The sequence below is a fragment of the Chelonia mydas genome, chromosome 9, assembly GCF_015237465.2.
Source record: "Chelonia mydas isolate rCheMyd1 chromosome 9, rCheMyd1.pri.v2, whole genome shotgun sequence".
Classification (NCBI taxonomy): Eukaryota; Metazoa; Chordata; order Testudines; family Cheloniidae; genus Chelonia; species Chelonia mydas.
The window spans coordinates 41,775,676-41,789,330 of NC_057855.1; the positions used below are offsets into that span (position 1 = coordinate 41,775,676).

Sequence of the window (13,655 nt, forward strand, 5' to 3'; positions counted from 1 at the left end):
GGCATGAGAATATGAATATTTGCACATTCAGCTATAACTTCTTACCTACATGTTTCTGTATATTGCTATCATTACTAGCTATATTTCAATATATCTCTTCCTTCAATTTGAAAATCTTTCCAACAGTGGTACCAGTCAGGAAGGCAAAGTCTTGAAAACTGATATACTGCTTCCTTGCAAGCAGGAAAGAGATGCTTGTAAAAGGACAGTTAGACTATGATAGGCAACACATGTAATCAGTGGTGCTATCCAAAGGTAAAACATGCTTAATCATGTGCTCGTACCCAAGTTTGGGTCAGAGACTAATGTGGGATTTTCAACAACACTTAGCATTGGCCTGACTCTGCTCCTGTTGAAGTCCATGTGAGTTTTACCAGGCTGCTTTTAGATCCAAATGATGGGTTTTGAATATGGAAATGGATTAGCCCACACATACTGCAGATGCAGTAAATGAGGCCCAAGGAAAAGGTCACCCTAAATGTTATCTGACCATTTGGGGCCATATCTGTTCCTCTTGTAACTCCTATGATGTATATGTTTTTCTGTTGGAGTGAGTTTGACCCATTGTTTTGTGCAGTGTGCTCTGAAGAGTGAGATCTAACATTTTAATCTCATATACCACAGCCTTTGCAAATGACTTATGTTTTTGGTAGGAGCATTTCAAAATTGGTTTGTAAGACAGCATTCAAAATGTCAATAAGGGCAGCTTTAGCTGTAAACAGTTCTTTGGCATTTCTCATTCAGGGCTCAGGTCTTTATTTTGGAATCAAAGAGCTGTGATGGTTAAAAAGTAACCCTTCATTCAGGGACATCTGTGCCTGGGATTGTCTGGGAAATATGCAGGCAAATGCAAATGTTGCTATAGTATTAAAGGAAGTATTTTGCAATTTTCTTTTTTACTTTTACATTGCACGCTGCCAGATCTGACTGAAAAGATAGATTCTCCAGACTAGGCAAAGCCTGTCTTTGCACCTCGCTTTCCCGAAAAGCAAGGGGCAGCTCAGCTTTGACTGCTCTTTTTTTGCTATTTGTCTACATTTCACACTCTTTCACAAGAAAACAACTTTTAACATCTGTTCCCGCACTTTTTAAGACAGAAAGAAAGGGTCTTGAAAATGGAAAAAGTGTGGCAGATGTTGGCAGGTTCCCTCCAAGGCAGATGTCTTGCTCTGAAAAAAGTTTCTTTAAGAATTCATGGCCACAGCCCCTCTTTGACTTAGGACACGCGACTGCCTAGCGAATGAAGGGACGTGGGAAAACTCTATAGAACAAAAGAGCTTATTCAAACAAACCTAATAGCCATGAACAATCTAATAAGCAGCAGAGAAATGGACAGCAAGTCTATAATGGCACAAGGGGAAGGTTTTTAACCCTTTCTGCTTTCCTGGGATAAAACAAGGGCCTGATCCAAAGCTCGTTGAAATCAGTGGAAAAACTCCCACTGACTTCTATGGGCTATGGATCAGGTACTAACTGAGAAATGAATTCCAGCGACAGCTCCCTTGCATGATGTGAGATGTTGTAATGTGTAGCCAAATGAGAGAATCATGGCTCAGTAAGGTGTTCTTTCTTTCTCTTCCATTTCAGGTATCATTCAGCTGCCATATATGACTCTCTGCTGGTCCATGTTCTGAGTCATCACCAGCTATCGAGAACTTGGTGCTGAGCAAGAAGTTGTCTTCTAGAAGACATTTCACAGAGTGGGTTTAGTTTGCGATTAGAACTGTAGATACACAGACATGAGCAGGGACAGGTCTCAGGAAAGAGCGTGTTTCCCTTTATGGTACACTGATATGTCAGAGGCTGTAAGTGTAAATTAAATACCTTGTGATCACTGTGTCCAATAGGCTGCCTGGGCCACCCACCTATCAGATTGCAGGGTGGGCTGGAGGAGTCCAAGCCATGAGGAAATCCAAGCATTCTTGTTGCTTCCATAGGTCATTGGATGTGCGATAATCAATGATGTCAGTGTCCAGATGGAGAAGCCTGGTGGTTATACTTAAGCAATAGTCTTAGTTTCCTATTAGAACAACAGCTCGTTCAAAAGTGGTCACTGTGGAGGGCTTGCTTTGCATAGTGTGGTGTTCGAGATGAAGCTATTGGTGATGAAGAACTTTTATTTCTCCAGAATAGTTCTATTTGAATGTTGTATCAGCTGCTTAGGTACGCTTTTCTCTACTTAACTGGGTTGTATGACTTACCCAAGGCGATATGGTGAGTGGTTGGTTTGGTGTGGATTCGAACCCTTCTCATTCACAGCCCTTTGCTGTAATCTCTGGAGCATAGTGCACCCCAGTGGCAATGTTTATTTTAAGTAAAGCACTGTGCAAGACTGCAGCATGCGAGTGTGTAGTCACAGAATGCTGTATTTCTGCTACTCGATAGAGACACTATTCCACATCTGATGTCTCATACAGACATGACGCTTTGCTTGTCAGACTAATCACAGACACTATACAATTCTGTACATGTCTGATCCATGTCACCACACATTCAACCACTCCTTCTATGTTCCCCAGAATCTGTTTGCAGAGTCTCAGGATGTTTCAGCTGGAATCAGTTCTGTGGTGTATGGGATGTTCCTGGCACCTGGCAAGGACTACTTCTTGATACCTGAGCAAAGTAATATCAGTGGAAGTCTGAAGACAGGGACTGGGCACAGGCTAGTAATTTTCCCCCAAAGATTTGCTGGTGACTTTTGGCAGCGGGCGGCGGGGGGAGAGAAACAGTTGTCAAACAGTATAAGACCCAGTGATCTCGTTATAGCATTTATAAAGTGATAGGAATGGAGTTTCTTTGCATTTGACAATCGCAGAGGGACATTATCCAGAGATCTGAGCACCCCAGTTGGAAACAGGAAGGTGTGAGTTCTAATTCTGGCTCTGACACAAGACTCTCACTATGGCCTTGGACAAATCACATAGGCCAACGTTTTCAGTCTCCAGTTCCGAAGCAAGGTACCTAAGCAAAGAGGCCTTATTTCCACAGATACTATGTGTTTACCACTTGCCTAAAAAATCGGGCTGCTTATTTTGGTATTTAAATATGAATTTAGGAGACTAACTTTAGACAAGTTTGAAAACATCGGCCTTAATTTCGCAGTCTCTGTATTCCCATCTGTAAAATGAGGATAATTAACAGGAGAGATATAAGGGATCATGTTTAAGTGCTAAGTATTATTAAAACATACCAATGTACATCTATTTCAAAAGTACTTGATCCAGTTCCCTCTTATTTCTGAGCATGAATGAAATTCTCAAACATATCCAGCTATTAAGGGCTTACAGTTAGACTCAATTACTTTCTCTGTGCACTCCTTTTCTCTTTCTGTATCTGAAGTTACACGTGTGCCCATCTCAGTGTAGCAACTACTGTATTCAAAGAGGGATTTGCATAGATAACATTGATAAATTATGTTGTATTAATTAGAGCAGGCATTGATTACTGAGAAGTTTCATTTAGTACAGACTTCTTCCGTAGGAATAGATCTTACAATCTTAGTATCATCATGCTTAACTGATTAGTTGCCCAAACATACTAACAGACTGAACTGGGACTGGTGTCATGGTGTGTTACATTTCATTTAACCCTTTTGGGAGGAGACAAGAGAGGTTCAAAACTAGGCTGTTTTAGCAGGTATCTCACTGTTCCAATGTGCATCCATAAGCTAGCTTGAACTGCCATGCCTTGCTACAAAGCAGTGAAGGGTTAAACCCTGGGAAGCTGATGAAGACTGAGGCAGGTGGCAGGCTGTCTTTGCACAAGGCTTATTCTGTTTGAATGCATGAAATCTGTCAGGGTAGTAAACACACCCGTAAATCAAAATTCTTAACAGAGCCCTAGCACGGTACTTCCAAGTGGATCCTCGGGGGATGTGTTTGCACAGAGTGAAAGGGCTTCTGTGCAGCACTAAGCAGATTTAAAGGGTGATCAAGCAGGCAGAGCGGGAGGATCTGAGCTATAGGGGTATGATAATATCTGGACAAACAAGAACACTAGGCCCCCTCAAAGCAAAATCATGTGAGAAGAGAAGTAATAAGAGGATCTTTCCTAAGCTATGAGCCTTTAGAGAGGAGGGAAAGTTTGGTTTGAGCAACTGGAAGTTTGAAGACTTCTTCCTACTTCTTCTTGTCAGGGTGTCACCCACTGGAGGAAAAAAGGGTGTGCTTTGACCTTGTGGTAGCTAACACATGCTAACCAAGACATGGTAAAAGCCTAATGAAGACAAGGCCTTAACTGAAGGATTTATTCATGCACTGGTGCTGGGCACAGCTCAGGAACCAAGAGGAGACCGCTTGTTCCTCCTGCTGCGGGCGGGGTTAGTATCTACAAGTTAGATACTACTCAATAAGAGAGACTGTCAAAGAAATCATAAAAACGTACACTGTAAATTAGAGCTGGTCCAAATTTTCTAGTTTAAAAATGAATAAGTAAATTGGTTAAGTAAAAATAGCTTTTTAGGGGAAACAAAAAATTCACAGAACAAATAATTTTAATGACTTTCAATGGAAAACTAATTTTTAATAATAAACCTTTTCTGCTTTCTGTTAAAAAACAAACAAAAACAAACCACAGAACCCAAATGTTGTTGTTGTTGTTATTACTCTTTTACCAAATACCTGAGAATGTTTTGGGTTTGGATTTTTGTTGTTGAAAATATGAAAAAAAAGTGGGAAATTTAGATAAAAATGGGAAGAAAATTCCCTGCAAAAAATACTTGGTATTTTACCCCAGCTTTGTAGATCACACGCTCAGAACACAGTGCCCATTCCAGCTGCACAAAGGTGCCTTAAGTAGACAGCTGAGAATTCCCCTTATGTAGAGGAAGCCCAGAGTGATGTAAAGCCAGTGTTTAGTCAGAACATGCCCTTCATCAAGTATCAGAGGGGTAGCCGTGTTAGTCTTTATCCACAAAAACAATGAGGAGTCCGGTGGCACCTTAAAGACTAACAGATTTATTTGGGCATAAGCTTTCATGGGTAAAGAACCCACTTCTGAAGAAGTTTTTTACCCTCGAAAGCTTATTCCCAAATAAATCTGTTCGTCTTTAAGGTGCCCTCAGACTCCTCATTGTCTTCATCAGAATGTGTCCTTGTGCCACTGCCTGTGTGCAAACTCCCTGTCAGAACACGCCATTGTCTGCATGTGGGCATTGGGAAAGTGATGCTGCCCTTGCCCTCTCCTGTCCTTTTCCCACTGTTTTGGGGTGTGTGTGTGTGTTTCATTTTGCCAAGTGCACTGAGAGGGGAGATATGTCAACAGCCAGATTCACTCTTTGCTCACCTGGGGTTCTGCAACAGATTAGAGTTTTGATAGATGAGGCTGAAGCCCCCCCCACCCCCGGCCAAAAATAATCCACCCCTTTCTGTTTGCCCCTGGGTGGGGGAGGGCATAAGCTCCAGCCCATTCCAAGACAACCTTGAGGCTGCTCTGAGTTTCACTTAAGTGAGTCTAGGGGCAAAAGATGGTGTAAAGCCTCCTTTGCCCCCCACCCCATTCTGAGCGCTGCTTCGGTGCACTCAAGGGTCTGTCCCACAGGTTTTTTTATGAATCTACTTGCGATTCACAATACTCACTAGAGGCTTGTGGAAAAAGCCAGCAGTAGCTGGTATGCACTAGCTACTCTGCACTAACTCCCTGTGTGGACACTCCTACTGTGTACTGAAAGTGCCTTTGTATGAATTAGCTTAATGCACTTTGGAAGTATATTTAGCTAAACTGACTTAGAGCACTCTCAGTGCACGGTAAGTGTCCAAACAGGGAGTTAGGGCGGAGTAGTTACATTCACACACTAACCTCCCTGTGTAGACAAGACCTAAAATACTGTTCGGAGATGTATCTCTCTTCAAACAAACTCTGACTTGTTATGTATATAATATATGAGTGCTGACAAAATTATTAAAAATGTTTATCTTAGAGAGAACATAAGAGCTGCCATACTGGGTCAGACCATGGTCCGTCTAGCCCTGTCTGTGGCCTGTACCAAAGTTTCAGGGGGAGGTAATAAAACAGGACAATTATGGAAGAGTCCACGAGCCCATCTTCTACTCCCAGCTTCTGGTAGTAAGAGGATTAGAGTAGCCCCGAGCATAAGGTTGCATCCCTGATCATCTTGTCTAATAGCCACTGATGGACCAGTCCTCCATGAACTTATCTTTTTGAACCCAGGTATAGTTTTGACCTTCATAACATCTTCTGGGAAGGAGTTCCACAGATTAGTTGTGCATTATGTCAAAAAGTACTTCCTTTTGTTTGTATTGAATCTGCTGCTCCTAATTTCACTGGGTGACCACTGGTTTTTGTACCGTGGAAAAGGGCAAATAACACTTCTCTATTCACTTTTACCACACCATTCATGATTTTATAGACCTCTATTATATCCCCCTCTAGCCATCTCTTTTCTAAGCTAAACAGCTCTAATCTTTTTAGTTTCTCCTCTTATGATGATTTTTTTTACCGCTGCTGTGCATTGAGCAGAAATTTTCATAGAACTATCCATGGTGACTCCAAAATCACTTTCTTGAGTGGTAACAGCTAAATTAGACCCAATCATTGTATATACATAGTTGAAGTTATTTTTTCCAATGTGAATTACTTTGCACTTGTTAATGTTGAATTTCATCGGCCATTTTGTTGCCCAGTCACCCAGTTTTGCAAAATCCCTCTTTGCAGTCTGCTTTGGACTTAACTATCTTGAATAACTTTGTATCATCTGCACATTTTGTCACTATACTGTTCACCCTCTTTTTCAGATCATTTTTGAATGTGTTGAGCAGCATTGGTCCTAGGACAGATCTTTGGGGGACCCTGCTATTCACCTCTCCCCATTGTGTAAACTGGTCATTGATACCTACCTTTCCCCCCTATTTTTCAGTCAGTTACTGATTTGTGAGAGGACCTTCCCTCTTATCCCATGACCGCTTACTTTGCATAAGAGTCTTGAGTGTGGGACCTTGTCAAAGGCTTTCTGAAAATCCAAGTACACTATATCCACTGGATCACTCTTGTCCACATGCTTGTAGACCCCTCAAAGAAATGAATGTATATAAATAGTATGGTCAATAAAGATGAACTGGATTATTTATCACTGTGAAATTAGGGTGAACAAGAAAGATACTACATAGAATCAGAATCATAGAATATCAGGGTTGGAAGGGACCTCAGGAGGTCATCTAGTCCAACCCCGCTGCTCGAAGCAGGACCAATCCCCAATTTTTCCCCAGATCCCTAAATGGCCCCCTCAAGGATTGAACTCACAACCCTGGGTTTAGCAGGCCAAAGCTCAAACCACTGAGCTATCCCTTCCCCCAAAGATGCATGTGTATCTTTGGCTGTAGGGAAAATGTTTGGGTCAAATCATACCCTTCCATGATCGTATCTGTGGGCGGGGACCCTGGAAGGTTTTCCTCATGGAGTTTCCTCCAACCTCCTCTGCTGAGTGTTGGGGTTTGGCCCTCTTCTGTACCCTCCAGACATAGCAGTGTGTGAAGCCCCCAAGCTCCACGGATCCTCTGACTTCAGTGGGTGTTGGATCAGGCATCTCAAATTCAAATGAGCTGGGTGGCTTTATCCCATTCACCGTTTGTCCAGATTCTGCAAATAGGAGGCAGTGTGCTAGAGTTCAGCACGTCTGCCAGTTTCTAAGCGATAGAGCCTCAGGAAAGGGACAGAGCCTGAGATTGGCGGTACAGGATGGGAAAGGGCACCATGCTGTCCCTCATTTCCATGAGCAGGAAATTCAGCCACAAACAGCCTAAGAAAAAAGGACCAAAGCAAACCCTTCTGGGTTTTTTGTATTTGTATTTCATCCAGCCTTTGTTCTGATGCATTTGGGCCACTCCCTGTGATTTGCTTCTCTTCTAGGCCTCACAAACCTATGTGAGTAATTCATTCCAGAGTTACACTGGAGGGAAATCTTACTCCCAATACTTGACATATGCAGAGCATGCCCTCTTGTGGGCTTACATTGATACTACATATCTGTAGAGGAATGCTATGATGGTCTCTGCTGATTTCCTCTAGTGGAGGAAATTGCCTTGTAAAATGACACTGGGCTGCCTCATTTGTAAACTGTATCCCTTGCACAGGATAGACTATGTTCTCCATACTAGGCTGTTATCATTCACATTATCATTAAAGAAAACAGATATAGAATTGCAGGTTATGACTATTATAGCTAGGGTTTCAGGAGTGCTGGCACTTTCTCAGAGAGACAGTATTACAAGTGCAACAGCAAACTGTCCTGATATGAAGGTGTGACAATCAGGGTGCAGACATCTCCGGGGGAGAATAAGTCATCTGAACCCCAAATAAGCGGTTGAATCCACTGATTGTCTATATGTCAAGTAAGATCTTTTATGAAAGCATGTAACGTTCTGAACTTGATGGTCATTAGGAGATATGTGTATAGGTTATGGTTACCAATGCATGCTTGTGTATATGTGTAGAACATTGTAATTGTAACGAGGTTGTAACTACACCATCACCTACCAGCAGCGTAGGGAAACAATCAGACAGGGAGGGGCACCTCGCAAGACAGTTGTTCACATGAAACTAACTCCAAACACCTAGCATCTCCCATTGGTGTAGGTACTCCTCCTCCCCAAGAGGTGGTAGCTAGGCTGACAGAAGAATTCTTCTGTTGACCGACCGCTGTCTACACTGTGGATTAGGTCGGCTTAACTATGTCCAGGGAGAGACAATGGTGGACAATTAAATACAGTTAATGGCAAGACATTGAAATTGAAAAGAAAACCCAGGTATTGGAAAGCTAAGGAGAAGGGCATTTCCCCACTTTTTGTAATCATGAATTATCATAGTCTAAGGCCTGGTCTATACTACATGGTTAGGGCGATGTAAGCTGCCTTGTGTTGACCTACCTGCGGAAGTGTCTTCACTTAAATTTCGCTCTCGCTGATGTAAGTACCTCTCTACTCCGATTTAATAACACCACTTCCCCGGGCGGTGTCGAGCCAAGGTTGATGTAATTAGGTTGATACAGTGTCAGTGTAGACACTGCATTGCTTACATCGACTCTTACTGGCTTACTAACTGTGGGAGCTGTCCCACAGTGCCACACACTGACAGTACAATCAACACAAGAGCTCCTTATGAGCATGCGCACTGCCAACACAAGGAGCCAAATGTGCATGCACACAAGCAATTTAATAACTGCACTGGCTGTGTGCTAACATAAGTTGGGCAGATCTAATTTTGTGGTGGTGAGATGGCCACTCAAAACGCTACAGGGGCACTGCTACACTGGAGCTCTTCAATGTAGACACTGGAGCTCTTCAATGTAGACACTTACTGCAGTAACGGGAGGGCTTCTCCCATTGGCGTAGGTACTCCAGCTCCCCAAGAGGTGGTAGCTAGGTTGACAGAAGAATTCTTCTGTTGACCTACTGCTATCTACAGGTCGGCTTAACTATGTCTCTCAAGCATTTGGATTTTTCACACCCCTGAGAAACCTAGCTATGCCAATGTAACTTTTCAGTGTAGACCAGCCTGGAGAGAGAGAAAAAAAAATACTGCAAAGCCTGTTAAAAGGGCATGGGTTTGAAGTGAAAGCTATCCAGAAATGGAAAGCCAGCATCTAAGCGGGGTGCTGTCCCTGCAGCACTGGATCTCTTCTATGACAGGAGGCATACTGGGAAACGGTTCAGAGCCAATAGTTAACTTGTATTAGAAAAGGGAATTTAGCTAATATAGAAGTGTAGAGCCAGAGGTTGCATCTTTATATTTATTTTCTGTGTAACTTGTTTTTTCTTACTATTTCACCTCTGAATCTGTGATTTTTCTTTCAAATAAACTTCTTACTTTTACCCTTAGCAGGTCTTTTTTGTGCAAACTGGATGGAGTGTGTGACCCCAAGTGACCAGGTAACTGGGGGCAGGTTTCACTCCTGTGGGGGTGGCGAACCAGAAGGGAAAAGTCTGTGTGTCTGGTAGTTGAGAATTAGGGCATTGGATTGGGGAGACCTGGGGGCAGAGGAGATACTGGGGTCACCCTGCAAGGAGTAACTAAGTGGGTGGATGCCAGGGTGAGACCTTTATACTTGTAGGCTGGCTACTAGTTTCAGAGTTCTAACCCATAGCAGCATAGCATTAAAGTACCCAAAGTTACAAGGCAGGCAGTGACGGAACCTCTTTCTGGTCAGTGTTCCCCAAAACGTCACAGAAGGAAAGGTAGGAAGAGTAGTAAGAGGCCAATATGGCACCATCAGGAGCTCTTTCATGATTTGAAAATCAAAAATAAATCCTACAAAAATAGAAAAATGGACAAATTGCTAAGGATGAGTACAAAAGAATATCACAAACACTCAGGGACAAAATCAGGAAGGCTAAGGCATGAAATGACTAACACCTAGCAAGGGGCATAAAAGGCTATAAGAAGAGGTTCTATAACTATGTTAGGAGCAAGAGAAAGATGAAGGAAAGTGTAGGTCCTCTCCTTAGCAGGGAGGGGAGTTAATAAAAGTTGACATGAAGAAGGCTGAGGTGTTCAATGCGTATTTTGCTTCAGTTTTCCCTAAAAAGGTAAATTGTGACCACATACTGAACATAATTAATAACAAGGGAAAGAAACACAAGCCAAAATAGGGAAAGAACAAGTTAAAGGATAATTAGATAGATTAAGTTAGATGTCTTCAGGTGGCAGGTCCCAATGAAAGGCACCTTAGTACCTAGGAACTAGTTGAAACAATCTCTGAACTGCCCCTGTTTATCTTTGAGAACTCTGGAAGAGGGGTCTGGTCACAGTGGACTGGAGAAGGGCAAACATATCACCTATCTTTTAAAAAGGAAATAAAGAGGACCCAAGGAATTATAGACCAGTCAGCCTAACTTTCATATCTGGAAACATACTGGAACAAATTATTAATCAATTTGTAAGCACCTAGAGAGTAATAGGGGTATAAGGAATAGCCAACATGAATTTGTCAAGAACAAAGCATGCCAAACCAATATAATTTCCTTCTTTGACAGGGTTACTGACCTACTGGATGGGGGTAAGTAGTAGATGTGATAGATCTTTATTTTAGTAAGGCTTTTGACACAGCCCTACTGGGTGGGGAGGGGCAAGGAGGATGTATCTAGTGTTGTCTTGCAAGGGTCTGTCCTCGGTCCAGTACTAGTAAATATTTTAATTAATGACTTAGATAATGGCATGAAGAGTATGCTTATAAAGTTTGTGGGTGACACCAAACTGGGAGGAGTTGCAAGGACTTAGGAGGACAGGACTGGAATTCAAACCAATCTTGACAAATTGGAAAATTGGTCTGAAATCAACAAGATGAAATTCAATAAAGACTACACGTAAGAATAAACAAATCAAATGGACAAATACAAAATGGGGAATAATTGGCCAGACAGTAGTACTGCTAAAGAGGATCTGGGGGTTATGGTAGATCATAAATTGAAAGCGAGTCAACAATGGGAAGCAGTTGGTAAAAAGGCTAATATCATTCTGGGGTATATCAACAGGAGTGTGCTATGTAAAACACAGGAGGTAATTGCCCTGCTCTACACGGCACTGGTGAAGCCTCAGCTGGAGTACTGTGTCCAGTTCTGGGCGTCACACTTTAAGAAAGATGTGGACAAATTGGAGGGTTCATAGACAGCAACAAAAATGATGAAAGGTTTAGCAAACCTGACCTATGAGGAAAGGTTAAAAAAACCTGGGCCTGTGTAGTCTTGAAAAAAGAAGACTGAGGAGGGACCTGATAAGTTTTCAAATATGTTAAGGGCTGTTATAAAGAGGATGGTGATCAGTTGTTCCTCATGTCCAGTAAAGGTAGGACAAGAAGTAATGGGCTTAATCTACAGCAAGGGAGATTTAGGTTAGATATTAGGAAAAACTTCCTTGCTATTAGCTGTGCAACTTGCTTCTAAGGGAGGTTGTTGAATCCCTGTCACTGGATCTTTTTAAGAATAGGCTCAATAATCACCTGCCAGGAATGGTCTAAGTATACTTGGTGAAAATAATAGATTTGTAGTCTGTTGTTATTAATGTAAGCAGTGTCAGGATGAGCTCCACCCTGACATCTGGTGGTGAGGTGTGGCAAGTTGTGAAAAAAAAAACTTCAGGGGCTGATCTCATTTGCATAGGCACACCCACCCCGCCTAGACTGAGGCCATAGCTGCCCAAATGGTCACTTCGGCTGCTGTGGGATCCCCAGTGTCTCTGTTATTGGGGCAGGAAGAATAAATTGTTATTACCCTGATTAGGGGAACTGTGCTTGGAACTGTACTTGGCCTTTTGCTATGATGGAGGGACTCACCATCAACTAAGTAGCATTCGCTAGGCAAGGGTCATGGGTTCCAAAACTGTGTGAATGGAGAGAGACTTGAGACAGGTATTAGTACCTGGTGGTGTGGGCCCCTTTGTGAGGGCCTGAAGCACCAATTGCACCTCTGTCTCTCTCCACTGTGGAATGTCAGAGCTAATTTTGGGTCTATTAAGAGTCTTGCTACAGGTACTGTGCTGCATTCACTTTGGCCTTATGGTGCACCAGCACTAAGGCCCCCACTACTATGAGCTGAAATCACTGAGAGCTAAAATCACTAAGAGCTGAAATCACTGAGCACTGTGTCAAGTAGTGGGGAGCCGGAAGATCTAGACTGCAGTGGTGCTGTTTGTGAGACGGTGAGCTGTGCAGAGCGGAGCCGTTCGTGAGACAGCGAGCTGTGCAGAGCTGTTTGTGAGACAGCGAGCTGTGCCGAGCAGAGCCGGTCGTGGTGGAGCGGAGCCGTCCGTGAGACAGCGGTGTGTTCGTGAGACGGCGAGCTGAGCAGAGCTGTTCGTGAGACGGTGAGCTGTGCAGAGCGGAGCCGTTCGTGAGACAGCGAGCTGAGCAGAGCTGTTCGTGAGACAGCGAGCTGTGCCGAGCAGAGCCGGTCATGGTGGAGCAGAGCCGTTCGTGAGACAGCGGCGTGTTCGTAAGACGGCGAGCTGAGCAGAGCTGTTCGTGAGACAGCGAGCTGTGCAGAGCGGAGCCGGTCGTGGTGGAGCGGAGCCGTTCGTGAGACAGCGGCGTGTTCGTGAGACGGCGAGCTGTGCAAAGCGGAGCCGGTCGTGGTGGAGCAGAGCCGTTCGTGAGACAGCGTAGCAGAGCAGAGCCCTGTGGGGCAGTCAGCTTCAGGACACGTAAGGTGCCCCTTACCCCTTTCCCCCACACACAGGCACATTTTAGCCAGACTGGGGGAGTAATGCTATGCAGATGAACTTTTGAACTCTGGGGCTGGACCTTTTGGACTTTGGGTGATTTGTGGATTGCTGGACTCGAGAGACGTTTGGGTGCTGGGACTCAAGAACCCGAGGGAAAGGGGCATGCCCCAATTTGCTTGGGGTGGTTTTTTTTGCTCATGGGTTGTGTTATGAATCCTGTTGGTGGTGTTTCCCCAACATAATGCCACATTGTTTCTCTCTGTTATTAAAAGGCTTTTTGCTACACTCAGACTATGTGCTTGCGAGAGGGGAAGTATTGCCTCTTGGAGGCGCCCAGGGGGGTGGTATATATTTGTCCCAGGTCACTGGGTGGGGGCTCGAGCCGGGTTGCATTGTGTTATTGGAATGGATCCCCTAGATATTGAACCCGGCCCTTGTTGCTGCCAGCTCTGATGGGCAGAAGGGTTACATTTTTGGGGGCTCGTCCG

At 43.7% G+C, this 13,655-nt stretch overlaps 1 long non-coding RNA gene across 2 annotated transcripts in view; it reads left to right on the forward strand.

Annotated features, from left to right (window-relative positions):
* The window catches only part of LOC119567052, a 49,508-nt gene extending 43,295 nt beyond the window's left edge, over positions 1 to 6,213 (forward strand). Inside the window, exons 4-5 of one of the 2 annotated variants that reach the window (XR_005226744.2) lie at positions 1,588 to 1,700; positions 2,520 to 6,213. This is a non-coding gene — a long non-coding RNA (uncharacterized LOC119567052). Of the gene's footprint in view, positions 1 to 1,587 lie in introns of both variants that reach the window. The other variant, XR_005226742.2, reaches the window with a different exon arrangement.
* The last annotated feature ends 7,442 nt before the right edge of the window (positions 6,214 to 13,655 follow it).